Consider the following 25,800-nt stretch of genomic DNA (forward strand, 5'->3'; position numbering starts at 1 on the left):
GTCTTTGAATAATCAATTTGCACAATTTCCCTTTTTTAGCTTTTTTTTCATACAATGCATTTTTTTTAAATTTAGAGAATACTTTATTAGTTTTTGTAATCAAACCCACGTAGATAAGACCTTACATATTTAATACAGTGTGTTACCCCTGTACAAATGGAAAAAACTTAAGTTCAACATTTCTAGACCAATATGGCTGTTAATTTCTGTACAGTGCCAACTCAACACAGTAAACGGGGATACTTTTTTCCAAAGTTGACAGCACAGCTAAAGTTTCAAAAAATTCAAATTATATATCTGTATATATATATTTATATTTATATAAAAAGACCAATAATAGCAGTGTGTTATGCATCAACAGCAGCAACAGCTTTTCCAGGTTCTGCAGTCATCTGAACAAAACTCTAGAGACATCCAGCACACTCCATTAAAAAAAAAAAGTAAAAAAACAAAACCCGAGAAAACAGCACAGTTCTGTTACTCTTGTGGTACCTGGCACCATTTTTTTTAAATTAGCTTCTCAATCATCATCTGGAAAGAAAACATTCTGAGCAACATCATTAAAAACAGCTCTGATAAAGCACGGTCACTACTACGTATCATAAAGCAGGTACAAGCTATTTTACATCCACAGAGGTATGATACAGTACTGTCCTACATCTATAATACTAGAGGATACAATTTAAAAGGCATTATTTGAGACTTGATTCTACTTTTCCAGCAGAGGGCCCAAAGGATGGTGTGACACAGCTTTGTAAAGAAACATACTCTAGACAGGATTTCCTTTCACTAGTGGCACAGTTCTAAGGATTCATTCTCTCCATGAATGTCAGCTAAAACCGTTATTTAAAAAAAATGAAATATCCCTAGAACAAAACCGTATAACCACCGGATTCACATGAAGATGACCTAGTGGAGACAAGCTGGACCGCACCTTACCAACAAGCTATCAAATCTGTTATGTTTAAACAGTGAGACCTCCAAGGAAGGAGATGCCAAGTAGTGCTTCAAAGCTTCGGACCACAATCAAACACAGCATCCTTTTCAACAGAAGCAGAAGCTCATCTGAATATGCTCAAGGATGCTGACATCAACATTTAATCATCTCCTCACTCATCCAGAAAGAAGGGGAGATCAGTTACTACTGTACTTTATTGTGTTCAACCAAATCACCATGTTACAAAAATAGCAAGCTGCCATAATAAAAAATAAGGCTCCTCTATCCAGCACCAGATAGCATCATTTTACTTTCAAGCCTAGAAATTGCACACTTGTATATAAACCAACCGAAGATGAGGATTGAGAGTTCATCTTGGTGGATTTTTCCTTTGATGAATATGAAGTGTCCTTCCTTATCTTTTTTGATGACTTTTAATTGAAAATTGATTTTATTTGATATTAGAATGGCTACTCCAGCTTGCTTCTTCTGACCATTTGCTTGGAAAGTTGTTTTCCAGCCTTTCACTCTGAGGTAGTGTCTGTCTTTGTCTCTGAGGTGTGTTTCCTGTAGGCAGCAGAATGCAGGGTCCTCATTGCTGTCCAGTTTGTTAATCTATGTCTTTTTATTGGGGAGTTGAGGCCATTGATGTTGAGAGATATTAAGGAATAGTGATTATTGCTTCCTGTTATATTCATATTTGGATGTGAGGTTATGTTTGTGTGCTTTTCTTCTCTTTGTTTTGTTGCCAAGATGATTAGTTTCTTGCTTCTTCTAGGGTATAGCTTGCCTCCTTATGTTGGGCTTTACCATTTATTATCCTTTGTAGTGCAGGATTTGTAGAAAGATATTGTGTAAATTTGGTTTTGTCATGGAATATCTTGGTTTCTCCATCTATGTTAATTGAGAGTTTTGCAGGATACAGTAACCTGGGCTGGCATTTGTGTTCTCTTAGGGTCTGTATGACATCTGTCCAGGATCTTCTGGCCTTCATAGTTTCTGGCGAAAAGTCTGGTGTGATTCTGATAGGTCTGCCTTTATATGTTACTTGACCTTTTTCCCTTACTGCTTTTAATATTCTTTCTTTATTTTGTGCGTTTGGTGTTTTGACAATTATGTGACGGGAGGTGTTTCTTTTCTGGTCCAATCTATTTGGAGTTCTGTAGGCTTCTTGTATGCCTATGGGTATCTCTTTTTTTAGGTTAGGGAAGTTTTCTTCTATGATTTTGTTGAAGATATTTACTGGTCCTTTGAGCTGGGAGTCTTCACTCTCTTCTATACCTATTATCCTTAGGTTTGATCTTCTCATTGAGTCCTGGATTACCTGTATGTTTTGGACCAGTAGCTTTTTCTGCTTTACATTATCTTTGACAGTTGAGTCAATGATTTCTATGGAATCTTCTGCTCCCGAGATTCTCTCTTCCATCTCTTGTATTCTGTTGGTGAAGCTTGTATCTACAGCTCCTTGTCTTTTCTTTTGATTTTCTATGTCCAGGGTTGTTTCCATGTGTTCTTTCTTGATTGCTTCTATTTCCATTTTTAATTCCTTCAACTGTTTGATTGTGTTTTCCTGGAATTCTTTCAGGGATTTTTGGGATTCCTCTCTGTAGGCTTCTACTTGTTCTCTAAGGGAGTTCTTTATATCTTTCTTGAAGTCCTCCAGCATCATGATCAAATATGATTTTGAAACTAGATCTTGCTTTTCTGGTGTGTTTGGATATTCCGTGTTTGCTTTGGTGGGAGAATTGGGCTCTGATGATGCCATGTAGTCTTGGTTTCTGTTGCTTGGGTTCCTGCACTTGCCTCTCGCCATCAGATTATCTCTAGTGTTACTTTGTTCTGCTATTTCTGACAGTGGCTAGACTGTCCTATAAGCCTGTGTGTCAGGAGTGCTGTAGACCTGTTTTCCTGTTTTCTTTCAGCCAGTTATGGGGACAGAGTGTTCTGCTTTCGGGTGTGTAGTTTTTCCTCTCTACAGGTCTTCAGCTGTTCCTGTGGGCCTGTGTCTTGAGTTCACCAGGCAGGTTTCTTGCAGGGGAAAAGTTGGTCCTACCTGTGGTTCCAAGGCTCAAGTTTGCTCGTGGGGTACTGCCTAAGTCCTCTCCGCTGTGGCAGCAACCGGGAAGATCTGCGCCGCTCTTTCCGGGAGCCTCCGTGCACCAGGATTCCAGATGACATTTGGTGTTTTCCTCTGGCGACTGGATGTGCACAGAGTGCAGTCTCTTCTGGTTTCCCAGGCGTGTCTGCCTCTCTGAAGGTTTAGCTCTCCCTCCCACGGGATTTGGGTGCAGAGAACTGTTTATCCGGTCTGTTTCCTTCAGGTTCCGGCTGTGTCTCAGGCGCAGGGGTCCTGCCGCCCCTGGGCCCTCCCCTAGGGGAACCCAGAGGCCTTATACAGTTGCCTCTTGGGCCAGGGATGTGGGCAGGGGTGGGCAGTGTTGGTGGTCTCCTCCGCTCTGCAGCCTCAGGAGTGCCCACCTGATCAGGCGGTGAGGTCTCTCTCCCACGGGGTTTGGGAGCAGAGAGCTGCTGCGGGCCGGGATCCGCGGGTCAGTCTATGTCTTTTTATTTGAGAACTGAGTCCATTGATGTTAAGATATATTAAGGAACAATGATTATTGTTTCCTGTTATTTTTGTTGTTAGAGATAGAATTATGTTTCTGTGGCTCTCTTCTTTTGGGTTTGTTGCAAGATTACTTTCTTGCTTTTTCTAGGATGCAGTTTCCCTCCTTGTTTTGTAATTTTCCATGTATTATCCTTGGTAGTGCTGGTTTTGTGGAAAAATATTGCATAAATTTGGTTTTGTCTTAGAATGTCTTGGTTTCTCCATCTAAGGTAATTGAGAGTTTTGCTGGGTGTAGTAGCCTGGGCTGGCATTTGTATTCTCTTGGGGTTTGTATGACATCTCCCCAGGATCTTCTAGTTTTCATGGTCTCTGGTGAAAAGTCTGGGATAATTCTCATAGGTCTGCCTTTATATTGTTAATTGACCTTTTTCCCTTACTGCTTTTAATATTCCTTCTTTTTTTTGTGCATTTTGTGTTTTGACTATTATGTGACAGAAGGAATTTATTTTCTGTTCCCATCTATTTGGAGTTCTGTAGGCTTCTTGTATGTCATGGGCATTTCTTTTTTTAGGTTAGGGACGTTTTCTTCCATAATTTTGTTGAAGATATTTACTGGCCCTTTAATTTGGGAATTTTCACTCTCTTCTATACCTATTATCCTCAGGTTTGGTCTTTTCATTGTGTCCTAGACTTCCTGGATGTCTTCAGTTAGGCGCTTTTTGCATTTTGCATTTTCCTTGACTGCTGTGGCAATGTTTTCTATGGTACCTTCTGCCCCTGAGATTCTCTCTTCTATCTCCTGTATTCTGTTGGTGATGCTTGCATCTATGACTCCTGATGTCTTTCTTAGGTTTTCTATCTCCAGGGCTGTCTCCTTTTGTGATTCCTTCATTGTTTCTATTTTCAGTTTTAGATCCTGGATGGTTTTGTTCAATTCCTTTACCTGTTTGGTTGTGTTCTCCTATATTTCTTTAAGGGAATTATTCATGTCCATTTTAAAGTCCTCTGTCATCATCTTGAGGTATGATTTTAACTCTGAATTTTGCTTTTCAGGAGTGATAAGGTATTCATGACTCGGTGTAGTGAGAGAACTGGGTTCTGAGGATATCAAGTAGCCTTGGTTTCTGTGGCTTATGTTCTTGTGCTTGCTTCTTCCCATCTGCTTATCTTTAGTGCTTGCCCTAGCTGTCTCTTGACTGGAGCCTGTCCTTCTTGTGATCCTGGCTGTGTCAGAACTCCTCATATTGCAGGTGTCTTTGTGATCTTGTGATTCTGAGATCCTGTGACCCTGTGATCCTGAATGTGCCAGAGCTCCTGGGAGTCAAGCTGCCTCTGAGATACTGAAGTCCTGGTGTGACCAAGCTCCTGAGTTCCTGTTGTGTCAGTGTTCCTGGGAGTCAAGCTTTCTCTGAGTGTTGCAGGACTGGGTGGGGGGAGGCCAGAGCCTGAGTTTGCTCTGGGCACAGATACCAGCTGAAAGTAACCTGGGTAGGCAAGGGTTTGTGTTTCTCTGGTTTCTATGTGGGTCCCAGTTTTGCTGGGTGTTGGAGAAGATGTTGTGGCTTCAACTGTGACCTTGAGTGTGTCAGAGCTCCAATGCTCCCAGGTGTTCTGATCTCCTGGAAGTCGAGTTTTCCTCTGTGATCCTGTGCTCTTGTTATCCTGGGCCTGTTAGAGCACCTGAGTGACAGGCTTCCTCTGGGTGTTGTGGGAATGGGTGTGGAACCAGCACCCAAGAACTGCACAAGTTCAGATCAGAAGGGACCCGCGCCATTGGGTGGGCAGGGGATCCTGCGTCCTTGGATCCCCAGTTACTCCGGGTGTTGGGACAGATGTATCCTCCTCATCTGTGATCCTGGGCATTTTTGAGCAGCTGGGTGAGGGGCTTCCTCTGATTGTTGTGGGAATGGGTGCAGAATCAGCACCTCAGGTCTGCTCAGGGCACAAGTTCAGATCCAAAGGGACCAACACGAGAAGCTGGGTAGGAGTTTCTGAATCCCTGCATCTCGGGGATCCAGTTACTCTGGGTGTTGGGGCAGATGTTGTGCCCTCCTCACCTGTCTAGATAATGCTCTTATGCTAGCAGTTTGTGAAGCTCTTCTTTGTTATCTACTATGATCATCTGAAAGAAGATCTGTCATCATTCACAAACAATGGCACTTTAGCTTAGAAGGATTGCATTTCTAACCTAAAATTCTATTTCCTCCTCCTCAGTGCATGAGACGAGAATCACACCAGAGGCTCTGGAGTTTCAGACTTGATGGGTTTTTTATTGGATTATGTTGCTTCTTCCTGATGATTTGCTCATGATAATAGCTCTATAAATCTAATGAAAAAATTTGACAAAAATTTTCTAACTTGTGCTAGCCTCTTCCTCCTTCATGGTCCTGAAGCACATCTTATTTCTAGTCAGTACCTTGGATGACCTGCTTTATAATTACTTGTGACTTTCTGCTCTTACTAGACATGGGGCATAGTAATGATACTGGTAGATGATATTAATTTGAAGCGTTTTAAATGCTGCATGTTACCCTATGCAGTCATCCCTGATCCCCTCCAGCTTTCATGGTGCTTGTGGTTTGTGTCACTCAAATCTCTTATATAGTTAGAGACTAGGATTTGTCTAAGAACACACAGCTAATAAGACCTGGGCTTCAAGTATGGAGCTTTCTGACTGTGTGACTCAAGCTCTTAACCTCTGTCTCCTCATATGGGACCATAAATTAACCATTTTGTCATCTATGCAGGTCCTTGCATCCTGGTTATGAAACTAGATGCTTTGGAATGCAGTGTGACAGCTGCTGGCCAGATACTTGCAATGCCCAATGCTCTTTTCTTTTTTTATATCCACTCTCCTGTCTCCTTCTGGTTTGGGACCTCTATACCTACAGCTGTTATGATTATTTTTCCACAGTGACATTTGAGTGGAGTAGGGTTGTGGGTTATTATGTCTAGTGATCTCGGAAACTACCAGATTGTTTTGTAGAGAGGTGCTTCTGTATCATACTCTCACCCCAAGATCTGTTTCCCTATCAGCACTGCCATTGCCATCCCTTAGAGCCTGAGCCATTTCGACAGCAGCTTGGTTTTTATTTGTATTTCTTTGATGACTACTGATATCAAGGGCTTCAGATATGCTTATTAGCTGTTTTCTCATCTTGGTATTCAGTGGTAAAAAGGAACAAATTATAAATATCCGCATCAGCATGAGCAAACTGCAAAGCCATTAGGTTGAATAACAAAATCAGATATATTAAAAAATAGTCATGCAGTATGATTCCGTGTATTTTCCAACAACTTACAAAACAAGCAAAAGAAATCTGTGGTAATACCGAATAGTGAAAGTCTCTGGAGTTGACTGTAGCTTAATAGTGTAAGGAGATTCTCTAGGATAAAGATAGTCTTTTGTATCTTGAGGGAGGGGGTCTTATGAGTATAATCTACATGTAAATCAATTTTATTAAAACTTTATCCATGGATTTTTTTAATTAAAGGTTTTTGATTCTTCTCTCCCAGAAAATAGCATTTTTTTGTTTCCAAGTCCTGAGTTCTTCCTACTCTACTCCTGAGGATGCCCTGTTTCCATCTTTGAACATTGTTCCTCCCTTTAGGAGGTGGGAATACCCCTTAGAGTCGAGAACTTACTTCTCTAGTAAATAAGTTCTCAATTCTATTAGTGAAGATTCATCTTCTTTCCAGCGGGAATTTGAGGGGATAATTTAATTTATTGAATTCTTCAATTTTGTTCTCATAAATCCTGTTAAATAAACTACAAAGTTGGGCTTGGGGCATTTGAATAATGTGTATTGATTCTTTCCCAGAACTTAATCTAATGCTATGATTCTGCAGTCAGATCACTTCTTTTTTGCCCAAAGAAAGAATCCAGAAGTGTGCAGTATTTCCTGCAGGGACAGTGTCTTCTGCAGTCAAACAAGTCTCATTCCAACGGTGCAGTGTGTTATGTAACCACTGACATGGGTCCTTCCTGCCTCTCCCTGTCTGCTTGTTTGAGCTTAACAAGGGATGAAGCTAGTACTCATATGACTAGCTATAATTTGTTTTCAAAAACTACAAGCTTGTTCTGAGAAGAATTGTACACCCATCCTGCAACCTAGTATTTACAAATGATATATATATATATTTCACATATATATATACAATCATCATATACATACACATATGATGTTAATACAGTGCAAATAAGTAATATTTTTGTTTGTTTAGTTTGAGTACTGTAATGAACATTAATTGGGAGTTTCTATTCCCAATTAATTATTACATCATTTAATTCCCAAATAAAATGCACACAACTTTTATATTTATAATTAGCCTTAAAGCTGTAGAACCAGGAAAATATCAACTAGGGCCAGCTCTACTCTACTGCTTGTGGAGAGAGAGAGGTGCAGGGCCCACTCTCCCAAGTGTTACAGCTGATGAGGGACATAGTTCTCTTTCTCTCATGACTCTTGGGGCAATCTCTCACCTGCCCTAAAGTGATGATGAATGAGGGAAGATAGGAAGGCATCTCTCCCTCATTCATGCCACTGCCCTGCAGACTTGAGGTAGGACTGGCATTCCCACACTCATACCCTAGGTGCTTGGTAATCTGCAAGTCCCACATTCATAGTCAGCTCTACTGTGCTGCCCACTGAAGTACAGAGCCTGCTTTCCTGAGTGCTGCAGCAGGTGAGGGGCAGGGATAGCTCTCTTGCTTTGAGACCTTGCTTGTTGACCTTGGGGCAAACTGTCCTGCCTGCCATTGGTGGGAATGGGCTAGCAGGGAGCAGGGTATCTCTCCCTCATTCATGCCATTGTGAGGGAGATGAGTGGCCAGCTCTCCCATCCTGTATCTTTGGGCCTATTCTCAGGAGTACTGTAGCTGACAAAGGGCAAGTTCAGCTTTCCTGCTCTCATGCCTCTAGGACAAGCTCTCCCAGAATGCCTTGGTGACATACCCCTGAAAGGCAGCCTAGACCATGGATGTCCAGTTGGCCTTTGGTGGAAACAGACTCCTGCTACTGCAGGGTCACAGATTCAAACGTGACCACCAATGGCAGCACAGGCCAGGACTATACCATGGTTCCAGTTTCACCACTGGTTACTCACACCAGGTTGTCCCCACTACTCTAGAAGCTCAGATTCTGCCTCTCTTCATTGTGGCCACATCCTTCTGCCTCTCTTTCTTTTTCATTTTTCCACCACTTGACTTGCTTCTCTTAGTGGTGCCAGACATATCATGGGTGTCTGGGTCTTCTCAGGGTTGATCTCAGGACTGCCATGACAGAGCCATCTAGGGTCTGGTCTGACACACACACCCCTGCTCCCTCCAGGCCCATGTGGTGCGGAACTGGTTGTCATTTCAGGCTGGCTCCCTGTCTGGGCTAGTGGTTCTCTCCGGCTAGCTCCTCAGGGCAGGACTGGTGGTCATCTCAGACTCACTTTTTTCCCAGGGAATGTTAGGCTACTAATTATTCAGATGTTCACAGGTCAGAACATGAAGCTTAGATGTAACCTTTCTCCTCTCTGCCACACTGTGACAGAGCACACATGTGACACAGCAGCCATATGTGCAATGCCTCTAGGGGCAGTGGTCGTAATATGTAACTCTTACCAACATTGTGTGAGAGTGTTCTGAGTTCTCCAAATCCTGACTAATTTTTTAAAAATGTTTTCTTTCTGTTTTTTCTTTTTGTAGTAGCCACCCTAATGAGGCAGTAATTCATTGGTTATGATTTCTGCTTCCCTCACAATTGAAAAATTGACCCACCTTTTTTTTTTTTTCGTATCAGCTACCTTGTATCTTTGTAGAAATATTTATGTAAATCATTTGCCCCTTTCGACTGGTGGTTGGTTTCTTTCTGTGCTAAGTTGCAGGAGTTGTTTAAACAGCTTGAAAACATTGCCTGCTTGAACTTGACCTTACTTTTCACTAATGGGCATCTTTAACTCGTCTTTGCAGTTTTATTCTACAGGGCAAACAGTTTATTTTGCTATTCAACTGCAAACCATATTTTCTGAACACCCATTTCAAGTTAGCAAAAGCAATGGGATGCAACGATGACATAACACTGGCCAGGACCCCTCCCCTCCTCTGGCGAACATTCTGTTTACAACACATGGGAAAGACCAGCAAATAAAGGCATGACTGAAACACAACCCATGCCACGAAGAAAAAAATGTGAGTAGGAAGAGGGAACATAAAGTGTAGATGGGAGTTAGAGACAGGAAAGGTGTCTTCGGGGCCACCTATGACTAAGAATCAAGAGAAATGGGAGAAGAGATTGACAGTGCCTGAGGGAAAATCTCACAAAAGCAGGGGGCAGGTAGGGCTCTCTGGGTCCAGGCAATAATGACTGTTCTTGCACTTACCGTTGCCGGTAATGGTTATTTTCCTTCCAATGTCCTCTGCAGTTTTAAAATTTTAATGTTTAATTTTGAGATAATTATAGATTGATTTGCCATTGTGAGAAATACCAGAGTCAGCTTAGTTTATTCCATGGCAACACCTTCAAAAGCCTAGCTAATGTCATCACCGCAACTGATCCAATACTGTCTCCTGAAAGCCTCATTCGTTCCCACCCCCACCCTCCGGGATCATTAATCAATCTTCTCTGTATATCTATAACCCCAGCCTTCCGGGAATGTTTTATAAACGGAGTCCTGGAGCTTAAAACTCTGGGTTTGGAATGTTTCATCTCTGCCTACTTTATCCAGGTTTCTTTTTATTTCTCCATCTTTATTAAATTGGATATTTCTTATTTACATTACAATTGTTATTCCCTTTCCCTGTTTCCAGGCCAACATCCCCCTAACCCCCCCTCCCCTTCTATATGGGTGTTTCCCTCCCCATCCTCCCCCCATTACCACCCTCTCCTCAACAATCCCGTTCACTAGGGGTTCAGTCATGGCAGGACCAAGGGCTTCCCCTTCCACTGGTGCCCTTACTAGGATATTCATTACTAACTATGAGGTTGGAGCCCAGGGTCAGTCCATGTATAGTCTCTGGGTAGTGGCTTAGTCCCTGGAAGCTCTGGTTGGTTGGCATTGTTGTTCATATGGGGTCGCAAGCCCCTTCAAGCTCTTTTAGCCCTTTCTCTGGTTCCTTCAACGGGGGTCTCTTTCTCAGTTCAGTGGTTTGCTGCTGGCATTCACCTATGTATTTGCCATATTCTGTGTCTCTCAGGAGAGATCTACATCCGGTTCCTGTCGGCCTGCACTTCTTTGCTTCATCCATCTTATCTAGTTTCACGGCTGTGTAAGTATGGGCCACATGTGGGGTAGGCTCTGAATTGGCGTTCCTTCAGTCTCTGTTCTAAACTTTGCCTCCCTATGCCCTCCCAAGGGTATTCTTGTTTCCCTTTTAAAGAAGGAGTGAAGCATCCGCATTTTGGTCATCCTTCTTGAGTTTCATGTGTTGTGTACATTTAAGGTAATTCGAGCATTTGGGCTAATATCAACTTATCAATGAGTGCACACCATGTGTGTTTTTCTGTAATTGGGTTACCTCACTCAGGATGATATTTTCCAGTTCCGTCTATTTGCCTATGAATTTCATAAAGTCATTGTTTTTGATAGCTGAGTAGTATTCCATTGTGTAGATGTACCACATTTTCTGTATCCATTCCTCTGTTGAAGGGCATCTGGGTTCTTTCTAGCTTCTGGCTATTATAAATAAGGCTCCTATGAACATAGTGGAGCATGTGTCTTTGTTATATGTTGGGGCATCTTTTGGGTATATGCCCAAGAGAGGTATAGCTGGGTCCTCAGGTAGATCAATGCTCAATTTTCTGAGGAACCACCAGACTGATTTCCAGAATGGTTGTACCAGTCTGCAATCCCACCAACAATGGAGGAGTGTCCCTCTTTCTCCACATCCTCGCCAGCATCTGCTGTTGCCAGAGTTTTTGATCTTAGCCATTCTCACTGGTGTGAGGTGAAAACTCAGGGTTGTTTTGATTTGCATTTCCCTTATGACTAAAGATGTTGAACATTTCTTTAGGTGTTTCTCAGCCATTCGGCATTCCTCAGCTGTGAATTGTTTGTTTAGCTCTGAACCCCATTTTTTAATAGGGTTATTTGTCTCCCTGCGGTCTAACTTCTTGAGTTCTTTGTATATTTTGGATATAAGGCCTCTATCTGTTGTAGGATTGGTAAAGATCTTTTCCCAATCTGTTGGTTGCCGTTTTGTCCTAACCACAGTGTCCTTTGCCTTACAGAAGCTTTGCAGTTTTATGAGATCCCATTTGTCGATTCTTGATCTTAGAGCATGAGCCATTGGTGTTTTGTTCAGGAAATTTTTTCCAGTGCCCATGTGTTCCAGATGCTTCCCTAGTTTTTCTTCTATTAGTTTGAGTGTGTCTGGTTTGATGTGGAGGTCCTTGATCAACTTGGACTTAAGCTTTGTACAGGGTGATAAGCATGGATCGATCTGCATTCTTCTACATGTTGCCCTCCAGTTGAACCAGCACCATTTGCTGAAAATGCTATCTTTTTTCCATTGGATGGTTTTGGCTCCTTTGTCAAAAATCAAGTGACCATAGGTGTGTGGGTTCATTTCTGGGTCTTCAATTCTATTCCATTGGTCTATCTGTCTGTCTCTGTACCAATACCATGCAGTTTTTATCACTATTGCTCTGTAATACTGCTTGAGTTCAGGGATAGTGATTCCCCCTGAAGTTCTTTTATTGTTGAGGATAGCTTTAGCTATCCTGGGTTTTTTGTTATTCCAGATGAATTTGCAAATTGTTCTGTCTAACTCTTTGAAGAATTGGATTGGTATTTTGATGGGGATTGCATTGAATCTGTAGATTGCTTTTGGTAAAATGGCCATTTTTACTATATTAATCCTGCCAATCCATGAGCATGGGAGATCTTTCCATCTTCTGAGGTCTTCTTCAATTTCTTTCCTCAGTGTCTTGAAGTTCTTATTGTACAGATCTTTTACTTGCTTGGTTAAAGTCACACCGAGGTACTTTATATTATTTGGGTCTATTATGAAGGGTGTCGTTTCCCTAATTTCTTTCTCGGCTTGTTTCTCTTTTGTATAGAGGAAGGCAACTGATTTATTTGAGTTAATTTTATACCCAGCCACTTTGCTAAAGTTGTTTATCAGCTTTAGTAGTTCTCTGGTGGAACTTTTGGGATCACTTAAATATACTATCATGTCATCTGCAAATAGTGATATTTTGACCTCTTCTTTTCCGATCTGTATCCCTTTGATCTCCTTTTGTTGTCTGATTGCTCTGGCTAGAACTTCAAGAACTATATTGAATAAGTAGGGAGAGAGTGGGCAGCCTTGTCTAGTACCTGATTTTAGTGGGATTGCTTCAAGTTTCTCTCCATTTAGTTTAATGTTAGCAACTGGTTTAGTGTATATGGCTTTTACTATGTTTAGGTATGGGCCTTGAATTCCTATTCTTTCCAGGACTTTTATCATGAAGGGGTGTTGAATTTTGTCAAATGCTTTCTCAGCATCTAATGAAATGATCATGTGGTTCTGTTCTTTCAGTTTGTTTCTATGATGGATCACGTTGATGGTTTTCCGTATATTAAACCATCCCTGCATGCCTGTGATGAAGCCTACTTGATCATGGTGGATGATTGTTTTGATGTGCTCTTGAATTCGGTTTGCCAGAATTTTATTGAGTATTTTTGCGTCGATATTCATAAGGGAAATTGGTCTGAAGTTCTCTTCCTTTGTTGTGTCTTTGTGTGGTTTAGGTATAAGAGTAATTGTGGCTTCGTAGAAGGAATTCGGTAGGGCTCCATCTGTTTCAATTTTGTGGAATAGTTTGGATAATATTGGTATGAGGTCTTCTATGAAGGTTTGATAGAATTCTGCACTAAACCCATCTGGACCTGGGCTCTTTTTGGTTGGGAGACCTTTAATGACTGCTTCTATTTCCTTAGGAGTTATGGGGTTGTTTAACTGGTTTATCTGTTCCTGATTTAACCTCGATACCTGGTATCTGTCTAGGAAATTGTCCATTTCCTGAAGATTTTCAAATTTTGTTGAATATAGGTTTTTATAGTAAGATCTGATGATTTTTTGAATTTCCTCCGAATCTGTAGTTATGTCTCCCTTTTCATTTCTGATTTTGTTAATTTGGACACACTCTCTGTGTCCTCTCGTTAGTCTGGCTAAGGGTTTATCTATCTTGTTGATTTTCTCAAAGAACCAACATTTGGTTCTGTTGATTCTTTCTATGGTCCTTTTTGTTTCTACTTGGTTGATTTCAGCTCTGAGTTTGATTATTTCCTGCCTTCTACTCCTCCTGGGTGTATTTGCTTCTTTTTGTTCTAGAGCTTTTAGGTGTGCTGTCAAGCTGCTGACATATGCTCTTTCCTGTTTCTTTCTGCAGGCACTCAGCGCTATGAGTTTTCCTCTTAGCACAGCTTTCATTGTGTCCCATAAGTTTGAGTATGTTGTATCTTCATTTTCATTAAATTCTAAAAAGTTTTTAATTTCTTTCTTTATTTCTTCCTTGACCAGGTTATCATTGAGTAGAGCATTGTTCAATTTCCACGTATATGTGGGCATTCTTCCTTGATTGTTATTGAAGACCAGTTTTAGGCCGTGGTGGTCCGATAGCACGCATGGGATTATTTCTATCTTTCTGTACCTGTTGAGGCCCATTTTTTGACCAATTATATGGTCAATTTTGGAGAAAGTACCATGAGGAGCTGAGAAGAAGGTATATCCTTTTGCTTTAGGATAGAATGTTCTATAAATATCCGTTAAGTCCATTTGGCTCATGACTTCTCTTAGTCTGTCTACATCACTGTTTAATTTCTGTTTCCATGATCTGTCCATTGATGAGAGTGGGGTGTTGAAATCTCCCACTATTATTGTGTGAGGTGCAATGTGTGTTTTGAGCTTTAGTAAGGTTTCTTTTACGTATGTAGGTGCCCTTGTATTTGGGGCATAGATATTTAGGATTGAGAGTTCATCTTGGTTGATTTTTCCTTTGATGAATATGAAGTGTCCTTCCTTATCTTTTTTGATGACTTTTAGTTGGAAATTGATTTTATTTGATATTAGAATGGCTACTCCAGCTTGCTTCTTCTGACCATTTGCTTGGAAAGTTGTTTTCCAGCCTTTCACTCTGAGGTAGTGTCTGTCTTTGTCTCTGAGGTGTGTTTCCTGTAGGCAGCAGAATGCAGGGTCCTCGTTGCGTATCCAGTTTGTTAATCTATGTCTTTTTATTGGGGAGTTGAGGCCATTGATATTGAGAGATATTAAGGAATAGTGATTATTGCTTCCCGTTATATTCATATTTGGATGTGAGGTTATGTTTGTGTGCTTTCATTCTCTTTGTTTTGTTGCCAAGATGATTAGTTTCTTGCTTCTTCTAGGGTATAGCTTGCCTCCTTATGTTGGGCTTTACCATTTATTATCCTTTGTAGTGCTGGATTTGTAGAAAGATATTGTGTAAATTTGGTTTTGTCATGGAATATCTTGGTTTCTCCATCAATGTTAATTGAGAGTTTTGCTGGATACAGTAACCTGGGCTGGCATTTGTGTTCTCTTAGGGTCTGTATGACATCAGTCCAGGATCTTCTGGCCTTCATAGTTTCTGGCGAGAAGTCTGGTGTGATTCTGATAGGTCTCCCTTTATATGTTACTTGACCTTTTTCCCTTACTGCTTTTAATATTCTTTCTTTATTTTGTGCGTTTGGTGTTTTGACAATTATGTGACGGGAGGTGTTTCTTTTCTGGTCCAATCTGTTTGGAGTTCTGTAGGCTTCTTGTATGTCTATGGGTATCTCTTTTTTTAGGTTAGGGAAGTTTTCTTCTATGATTTTGTTGAAGATATTTACTGGTCCTTTGAGCTGGTAGTCTTCACTCTCTTCTATACCTATTATCCTTAGGTTTGATCTTCTCATTGAGTCCTGGATTTCCTGTATGTTTTGGACCAGTAGCTTTTTCCGCTTTACATTATCTTTGACAGTTGAGTCAATGATGTCTATGGAATCTTCTGCTCTTGAGATTTTCTCTTCCATCTCTTGTATTCTGTTGGTGAAGCTTGTATCTACAGCTCCTTGTCTCTTCTTTTGGTTTTCTATATCCAGGGTTGTTTCCATGTGTTCTTTCTTGATTGCTTCTATTTCCATTTTTAATTCCTTCAACTGTTTGATTGTGTTTTCCTGGAATTCTTTCAGGGATTTTTGCGATTCCTCTCTGTAGGCTTTTACTTGTTTATTAATGTTTTCCTGTGCTTCCCTAAGTGTGTTCATGTCTTTCTTGAAGTCCTCCAGCATCATGATCAAATATGATTTTGAAACTAGATCTTGCTTTTCTGGTGTGTTTGGATATTCCATGTTTGTTTTGGTGGGAGTATTGGGCTCCGATGATGGCATGTCGTCTTGGTTTCTGTTGCTTGAGTTCCTGCGCTTGCCTCTCGCCATCAGATTATCTCTAGTGTTACTTTGTTCTGCTATTTCTGACAGTGGCTAGACTGTCCTATAAGCCTGTGTGTCAGGAGTGCTGTAGACCTGTTTTCCTCTCTTTCAGTCAGTTATGGGGACAGAGTGTTCTGCTTTCGGGCGTGTAGTTTTTCCTCTCTACAGGTCTTCAGCTGTTCCTGTGGGCCTGTGTCTTGAGTTCACCAGGCAGCTTTCTTGCAGCAGAAAATTTGGTCTTACCTGTGGTCCCGAGGCTCAGGTTCGCTCGTGGGGTGCTGCCCAGGGGCTCTCTGCAGCGGCAGCAACCAGGAAGACCTGTGCCGCCCCTTCTGGGAGCTTCAGTGCACCAGGGTTCCAGATGGTCTTTGGCTTTTTCCTCTGGCGTCCGAGATGTGTGTGCAGGGAGCAGTCTCTTCTGGTTTCCCAGGCTTGTCTGCCTCTCTGAAGATTTAGCTCTCCCTCCCACGGGATTTGGGTGCAGAGAACTGTTTATCCGGTCTGTTTCCTTCAGGGTCCGGAGGTGTCTCTGGCAGGTGTCCTGCTGCTCCTGGGCCCTCCCCCACGGGAGCCCAGAGGCCTTATACAGTTTCCTCTTGGGCCAGGGATGTGGGCAGGGGTGAGCAGTGTTGGTGGTCTCTTCCGCTCTGCAGCCTCAGGAGTGCCCACCTGACCAGGCGGTTGGGTCTCTCTCTCAATCTAGTTACTTTTTGTTGGATTTGTCTTATGAATATCTCTCCCATGGTGCCTCTTGCCTTCTTACCTTCTTAGAGGATCCTCCAGGAAGCAAAAACTCAAAATTTTGATAAGGTTCCACTTTTTAAATCTTCCTTTTTACAAATTGTCTATTGTGCTTGACTTTAATGTCAACGTGTCACAAGTTAGAGTTGTCTGATGTTAGGAACCTCATCTGAAGAAGAGTCTTGATACTGTTGATTGATGTCAGAAGCACCACAGTTATGACTGTAGGTGGCACCATCCAGCACAGTACAGATAGAATGGCAGGACAGAAGGAGGATCATCTCGCCTTCTGCTCCTTGGCCTTCCCTCTTGCCGTTGAGTTAATTTGTGCTGTTGCTACAGCTACTGATTCACTTGCTGATACCAGAGTTTCCAAGCTCTTTCTGAGAAGGACGAATCAGCAGATCTCCAGTAACTGTTTGGGCTACCAGCAACAGACGGAAGTGAGGAGGTAACCAGTCTTGGTGACTGTACACTGCCAGTTGTAGGCCTCCATCAGTGAGAGCTGGCCATTGTGGGACTATTCCACATACTGTGACTTCCATTCTCAAAAACAGAGGAACTACAATGTTCTCAACTGACTTACTGTATTCTTATCTCTCTCATCCATCCATCTATCTCATTGAATCCATCCCCCTATAGATCTCTGTGCAATACCCTGTCCTTTAGTGTCAACTAAAAGACCATTTTGTATATTTAGAAACAAAGTAGATTTTGATATTATTTTTTTTGTTTTTTTAAAATTTTTTCTTCCATTTTTATTAAATTGGGTATTATTTACATTTCAAATGTTATTCCCTTTCCCGGTTTCCTGTCCGTCAGCCCCCTAACCCCTCCACCTCCCCTTCTATATGGGTGTTCCTCTCCCCACACACTCCCCTGTTACTGCCCCCTCACAATCCCCTACACTGGGGGTCCAACCTAGGCAGGACCAAGGGCTTCCCCTTCCACTGGTGCTCTTACTAGGCTATTCACTGCTACATATGCAGTTGGAGCCCAGGGTCAGTCCATGTATAGGCTTTGGTTAGTGGTTTAGTCAGTGGAAGCTCTGGTTTGTGGACACGGCTGTACTTATGGGGTCGCAAGCCCCTTCAGCTCTTTCAGTCCTTTCTCTAATTCCTCCAACAGGGGTCTCATTCTTAGTTCAGTGGTTTGCTGCTGGCATTCGCCTCTGTATTTGACATGTTCTGGCTGTGTCTCTCAGGAGAGATCTATATTCGGTTCCTGTTAGCCTGCACTTCTTAGCTTCATCCATCTTATCTAGTTTTGGTGGGTATATACATATGTGTGTGTGTGTGTGTGTGTGTGTGTGTGTGTGTGTATCAATCACATGTGGGGCAGGATCTAAATGGCTGTTCCTTCAGTCTTTGCTCTAAATTTTGCCTCCTTATCCACTTATGGATATTTTTGTTCCCCTTTTAAAGAAGGAGTAAATAATCTGCATTTGGTATTCCTTCTTGAGTTTCATGTGGTCTATGCATTGTATCTTGGGTAATTCGGGCATTTGAGCTAATATCCACTTATCAATGAGTGCATACCATGTGTGTTTTTCTGTGATTGGGTTACCTCAGTCAGGATGATATATTCTAGTTCCATCCATTTGCCTATGAATTTCATGAAGTCATTGCTTTTGATAGCTGAGTAGTAGTCCATTGTGTAGATGTACCACATTTTCTGTATCCATTCCTCTGTTGAAGGGCATCTGGTTCTTTCCAGCTTCTGGCTATTATAAATAAGGCTGCGATGAACATAGTGGAGCATGTGTCTTTGTTGTATATCAGAGCATCTTTTGAGTATATGCCCAGGAGAGGTATAGCTGGGTCCTCAGGTAGTACAATGTCCAGTTTTCTGAAGAACTTCCAGACTGATTTCCGGAGAGGTTGTACCAGTTTGCAATCCCACCAACAAAGGAGGAGTGTTCCTCTTTCTCCACATCCTTGCCAGCATCTGCATCTAAGTTTTTGATCTTAGCCATTCTGATTGGTGTGAGGTGGAATCTCAGGGTTGTTTTGATTTGCATTTCCCTGATGACTAAGGATGTTGAACATTTCTGTAGGTGCTTTTCAGCCATTCGATAATCCTCAGTTGTGAATTTTTTGTTTAGTTCTGTACCCATTTTTAAATAAAGTTATTTGGCTCTCTAGAGTCTAACTTTGTATATTTTGGATATTAATCCTCTATTTGATGTAGGATTGGTAAAGATCTTTTTCCAATCTGTTGGTTGCTCTTTTGTCCCAATGACAGTGTTCTTTGCCTTACAGAAGCTTTGTAGTTTAATGAGATCCCATTTGTTGATACTTGATCTTAGAGCATAAGCTATTGGTGTTCTGTTCAGGAAATTTTCCCCAGTGTCCATGTGTTCAAGACTCTTCCCCACTTTTTCTTCCATTAGTTTGAGTGTATCTGGTTTGATGTGGAGGTCCTTGATCCACTTGGACTTAAGCTTTGTACAGGGTGATAAGAATGGATCGATCTGCATTCTTCTACCTGTTGACCTCCAGTTGAACCAGCACCATTTACTGAAAATGCTATCTTCCTTCCATTTGATGGTTTTGGCTCCTTTGTCAAAAATCAAGTGACCATAGGTGTGTGTGTTCATTTCTGGGTCTTCACTTCTATCCCACTGGTCTATCTACCTGTCTCTGTACCAATACCATACAGTTTTTTTTTTTTAAATCACTATTACTCTGTAATGCTGCTTAAGGTCAGGGATGTGATTCCCTCAGAAGTCCTTTTATTGTTGAGGAGAGTTTTAGCTATCCTGGATTTTTTGATATTCCAGATGAATTTGCAAATTGTTCTTTCTAACTCTATGAAGAAATGGATTGGAATTTTGATGGTGACTGCATTGAATCTGTAGATTGCTTTTGGTAAAATGGCCATTTTTACTATATTAATCCTGCCAATCCATGAGTATAGGAGATCTTTCCATCTTCTGAGATCTTCTTCAATTTCTTTTTTCAGAGACTTGAAGTTCTTATCATACAGATCTTTCACTTGCTTGGTTAAAGTCACACCGAGGTATTTTATATTATTTGGGACTGTTATAAATGGTGTCCTTTCCTTAATTCTTTCTCAGCCTGTTTATATTTTGTGTAGAGGAAGGCTACTGATTTGTTTGAGTTAATTTTATACCCAGTCACTTTGCTGAAGTTGTTTATTAGACTTAGTAGTTCTCTAGTGGAACTCTTGGTGTCACTTAAGTATACTATCATATCATCTGCATATAGTGATATTTTGACTTCTTCCTTTCAAATTTGTATCCCTTTGACCTCCTTTTGTTGTCTGATTGCTCTGGCTATGACTTTATGACTTTGAGAACTATATTGAATAAGTAGGGAGAGAGTGAGCAGCCTTGTCTAGTCCATGATTTTAGTGGGATTGCTCCAAGTTTCTCTCCAGTTAGTTTAATGTTAGCTACTGGTTTGCTGTATATGGCTTTTACTTTGTTTAGGTATGGGCCTTGAATTCCTATTCTTTCCAGGACTTTTATTATGAAGGGGTGTTGAATCTTGTTAAATGCTTTCTCAGCATCTAATGAGATGATCATGTGGTTTTTATCTTTGCATTCTTTTATGTAGTGGATTACGTTGTTGATTTTTGTATATTGGACCATCCCTACATACCTAGGATGAGGCCTATTTGATCATGATGAATGATCATTTTGATGTGTTCTTGTATTCGGTTTGCAAGAATTTTATTGAATATTTTTGCTTTGATATTCATAAGGGAAATTGATCTGAAGTTCTCTTTCTTTGTTGGGTCTTTGTGTGGTTTAGGTATAAGAGTAATTGTAGCTTCATAGAAAGAATTTCGTAGTGCTCCGTCTGTTTCAATTTTGTGGAATAGTTTGGACAGTCTTGGTATGAGGTCTTCTATGAAGGTCTGATAGAATTCTGCACTAAATCCATGTGGTCTTGGGCTTTTTTTGTTTGGAGACTTTTAATGACTACTTCTATTTCTTTAGGAGTTATCGGGTTGTTTAAATGGTTTATCCGTTCCTGATTTAAGTTTGCTACCTGGTATTTGTCTAGAAAATTGTCCATTTCCTCCAAATTTTCAAGTGTTTTTGAATATAGGCTTTTGTAGTAGGATCTGATGATTTTTTTAAATTCCCTCAGATTCTGTTGTTATATCTCCCTTTTCACTTTTGATTTTGTTAATTTGGACACACTTTCTTTGCCCTCTGGTTAGTCTGAATGTCAATTTTATACTCCATTTAGAAGTATAAAATTTTACTTTACATAATTATTCTTTGAGTTGCGTTTAGAACTGAAGGTTGTAAACACAGTGCTTAGCTATTAATTTTTGGTTTTAAAATTCTAACACTAGTTATAATATATTTTTCTATACATCAATAAGTCATGCTCAACTCCTGTAAACATACCACTTAACTTTTGTTCCTATTTTGTTATTTAATGTGGGGAATTTTAAAAATATTACTTAAGGTTGAAAAAATTTTAAAGTGACTATACTGCTACAATATATACATTGGATGTATTATGCATGGCATTATATATTATAGACATAATAAAATGAATCAAATGCCCTGCCACTGTGAGGATCTACTTAAATCCCTCAAAGTCACAGTGGTAGAAAAAAAACCCAACTTCAAAATATTGCCTTCTGATCTCAATGTATGATCCTAACTTGCCTACAAGTACACACTGATAATGGACAAGATACAGCTTACAAACAATGATTACATGCTATGTTTTGTTTGAATCTATTTGGAGCTTTTCTATTCCATTCCATTCTTTTTCCTGTGTCTATCTTTCTGTGAATACCACAGAATGTTAAAAATTAAAGCTGTGTAATACCTCACAGATGAGACAAACTGACTCCTTCTACTGTCCTCTTCTCTCATTCATGTATGTGTTTGGGGCAGGGCCTTCCTATTTATCCAAGGTTTGTTTCCAACCTGCTGTATATCCAAGGCTGATTTCTGACTTATAGGTATTCTCCTTTCTCAGTCTCTCAGATGCTGGGGTTGCAGTATGCTTCATCATAGACAGCAAACTTAAGTTTCTAAAGCTGTATAACATTAGTTTTCCTTCATTTGAGAAGGTCTACATTTCTCTGTGTTTTCTTCTCCTCAGAAGATGTTTCATTTTGAAAAATCATACAAGCAACATTCTATATCACTCTGCAGTCCATAAAATTTGGCAGTTAAATTTGGTATCCCTTCAGAGCCATATGCAGCTGGTATGGGTGAGTGCTAGGTTACCAGAGCAACTGTGGCTTATATCCACCAGACCAATGCTCCTTCTTCCCCAAGATGGCAGCATGAGGAAATATCTATGCTCTCGAGAGACTTCATTCTGCTTCTCCTGCTCTGTGGTCTCTCTGGTCCACAGGATCTTCCACATTCCACCTTTCCCAGCTCCACAGTGTCCATTTCACTCCTCTGCCACATTCCTGGATCTGTGATTGGTCTTGCTATTGCAAGAAATTTCCCAACAACCTCCTTTGTTCACATTCTATTTTCCTGGCCTTTTGTTTTGTTTCTGGTTTTGATTTGTAACATGATGATTTTAACCAGCCACAGTAGTGTCAGCATGGATGTGATACAACCCCCTGGAGGACAAGTAACTTGCCAGTTCCTATACCCCTGACAACATTGACTTCCTGTCCTCCAGCAGCCCTAGGCAGTGGCTAGCTTCACTGGGTAAAGCAGACCCCATGAGCCCCTCCCCAATCTATGACTGAATGTTTCTCGGTTCAGTTTTGCATGCACCATTGTAGGCTATCACTGTTGCTTGGAGTTCATGAATATCATGGCCATATCTTTTTTTTTTTTTTCGGAGCTGGGGACCGAATCCAGAGACTTGGGCTTGCTAGGCAAGCGCTCTACCTCTGAGCTAAATCCCCAACCAATGGCCATATCTTTTATGATCTTCTTCCGTGTGGCTTTACTCTTTCCTTCTTTCCATCTCCTCTTCTATAATGTTCTTTGATCTTTGGCATTGGGATATGTGTGTCTCATTTAGTACTGAGTACCCAACAATCATTTGATCTTGGCATCTTCGTCAGCCATGAATCTCTGCCTTTACTTCTTTTCTGACTGAGGACAGACAGCACTAGTCTATGAGTTTAAACATAAATATTTAAGAGTCAGTTGACTGTCTGTTAATTAGGATTTCATTGCTGTGAAGAGATACCACAACCAAGGCAATTCTTAAAATACAAACTTTTAATTTGGGCTTACAGTTTTAGAGGTTCAGTCCATTATCATGATAGCAGGAAGCATGGCAGCATGCAGGCAGACATGGTGCTGAAGGAGTTGGGACTTCTATATCTTGATACAAAGGAGGGTCTCTTCCACTATAGCGCTTGAGCAGTAGAGACCTCAAAGTCTGCCTACATAGCAACACACTTCCTCCAGCAAGATCACAGCTATTCCAACAAGGCCATACCTCCTAACAGTGCCACTTCTCATGAGCCACGTGTATTCAAACCACCACAGATCCCAAGTCAAATTAGTAACATAAATGTATTAAGTTCACCTCTAGTTTTTATGGCCTCCTAAGCCATTGAACTTTGACTAGACATTAGCTCCCTCCTATACAACAAAATTCAAAAATAATTTAAAAATCCATTGGTTACCCTTTTAATAATCATACCGGTTCACTAGAGACCTTGTCTTTATTCCTAAAGGATCTTTACATATGTTAAGAGGATTTAGTGTTCATATGTTCTTTTCATTATTTTTTAAAAAAGACCCATGTTCCTTCTGAGCCCCATAGTTTCTGATGAGGTATATATTGACATTTTCTGTTTCTTTCTGTTCAAGCCATATATTGTTTCTTTTTCTCCACTTTCAAAGTTTCATTACTGTCTTAGGGCTTCTATTGCTGTGATTAAACATCATGACCAAAAGAAAGTTGTGGAGGAAGGGGTTTACTTCAGGTTATAGATCCACATCATAGTCCATCACTGAGAGAAGTCAAGGCAGGAACTCAAACATGGAAGGAACTGGGAGGCAGGAGCTGATGCAGCAGACATGAAAGAGTACAGCTTCCTTGGCTTGCTTAGCCTGTTTGTTTGTTTGTTTGTTTGTTTTGTATTTTGTGGGGGGAAGGGTTGGCATTCCTGACTGGCCCTGGAGTGATATCACCCACAGTAAGAGTGGTCCTCCCACAATCATGAAAGCTTTCCATAGACAATTCTTTGGGGACATTTTTAAAAGTTGAGGTTTCCTTTTCCCACATGACCCTAGCTTGTGTCAAGATGCCATAAAACTATATTCAGTTTCAACCTTTGAGTACGTCTTAGTAGTTCTGATCTTTTCAACTTGTGGCACTAATAACATTAAGTTTCTTATTAAATTTGGGGTCATTTTTTCTAGTATTTTTCACTAAAATACTATTCTTTTTTTTGTCCCCAGGATTTTGGTGATGTGTCAAAATTATAATTGAGTTACAGTTTTATAGTCTCTCAGGTTCCCCTCAAGGCTCTGTATTTTTTTTAAAAAATGGTTACATTGTACATTTTATGTTGTTTTATTTCAATTTCCTAAATTTTTCCTCTTTCATCCCTTCCAATGTTGACAATGCTTTCATTATTTTATAAATTTCCACTTGGCTCCTCAGTTTCTTTGCTGACAGTATTTAAAAATGATAATTTGGACATGTGTATAATTGCTTATAAAACACCTTAATATAATATTTTTATTTTTAACATATTTTTGTTAATCTTTGAGAGTTTAATGCAATGTACTCTGGTCATATTCACCCCCTATCTTCCCCAAACTCCATATAAACCAGTATGCACTCCCCATCTTCCACCTCATGTCCATATATATGTATATATATAAATGTAAATATATATGTATATATATATACATATATATTTCTGAGTTCAATTTGTGTTGCCCATATAATCATGAGTGAGGGGCCATTGGAGTTTGGTTTCCCTCCTTGAGCAGCCCTTAAAGGTAAACAGACTCTTCTCCCAGAAGTCATCATCTCTCAATAGCTCCTTGAGTTCTTTGCGCATATTGGATATTAGCCTTCTACTGGATGTAGGATTGGTAAAGATCTTTTCCCAATCTGTTGGTTGCCATTTTGTCCTAATGTCAGTGTCCTTTGCCTCACAGAAGTTTTGCAATTTTATGAAGCCCCATTTATCGATATTTTATCTGAGAGCATAAGCCATTGATGTTTTGTTCAGGAAATTTTCCCCAGTGCCCCATGTGTTCGAGGCTCTTCCCCACTTTTCTTTTATTAGTTTAAGTGTATCTGGTTTTATGTAGATGTCTTTGATCCCCTTGGACTTAAGCTTTGTACAAACAGATAAGAATGGATCGATTTGTATTCTTCCACATGCTGACCTCCAGTTGAACCAGCACCATTTGTTGTAAATGCTTTCTTTTTTTTTTTTTTTTTTTTTTTACTGGATGGTTTTTAACTCCTTTGTCAAAGATCAGGTGACCATAGGTGTGTGGGTTCATTTCTAGATCAATTCCATTCCATTGGTCTGTCTGTTTGTGTACTAATACCATATAGTTTTTAATCACTATTGCTCTGTAATACAGCTTGAGGTCAGGGATGGTATTTCCCCCAGAAATTCTTTTATTGATGAGGTTAGTTTTCATTATCCTGGGTTTTTTATTATTCCAAATGAATTTGCAAATTGCTCTAACTCTATGAAGAATTGACTTGGAATTCTGATGGGGATTGCATTGAATCTGTAGATTGCTTTTGGTAAAATGGCCATTTTTACTATATTAGTCCTGCCAACCCATCAACATGGGAGATCTTTCCATCTTCTAATATCTTTTTCGACTTCTTTCTTCAGAGACTTGAAGTTCTTGTCATACAGATCTTTCATTTGCTTGGTTAGAGTCACACTGAGGTATTTTGTTATTTGTGACTATTGTGAAGGGTGTCATTTCACTAACTTCTTTCTCAGCCTGTGTATCTTTTGAGTAGAGGAAGGCTACTGATTTGTTTTAGTTATTTTTATACCCAGCCACTTTGCTGAAGTTGTTTATCAGGCTTAGTAGTTCTCTGGTGGAACTTTTGGGGTCACTTAAGTATGGTACCATATCATCTGTAAATAGTGATATTTGGACTTATTTCTTTCCAATTTGTATCCCTTTGACCACCTTTTGTTGTCTGATTGCTGTGGCTAGGACTTTGAGAACTATATT

The 25,800-nt window shown here is 40.4% G+C and overlaps 1 non-coding gene across 1 annotated transcript; it reads right to left on the reverse strand.

The window, feature by feature from the left end:
* Positions 1–8,955: 8,955 nt before the first annotated feature.
* On the reverse strand, positions 8,956–9,092 carry LOC120097235 (small nucleolar RNA SNORA17). The gene has a single exon (XR_005494463.1). It is a non-coding gene; the product is annotated as a small nucleolar RNA SNORA17 (small nucleolar RNA).
* Positions 9,093–25,800: the final 16,708 nt, after the last annotated feature.

Source organism: Rattus norvegicus, chromosome 15 (assembly GCF_036323735.1).
Source record: "Rattus norvegicus strain BN/NHsdMcwi chromosome 15, GRCr8, whole genome shotgun sequence".
Taxonomy (NCBI): domain Eukaryota; kingdom Metazoa; phylum Chordata; class Mammalia; order Rodentia; family Muridae; genus Rattus; species Rattus norvegicus.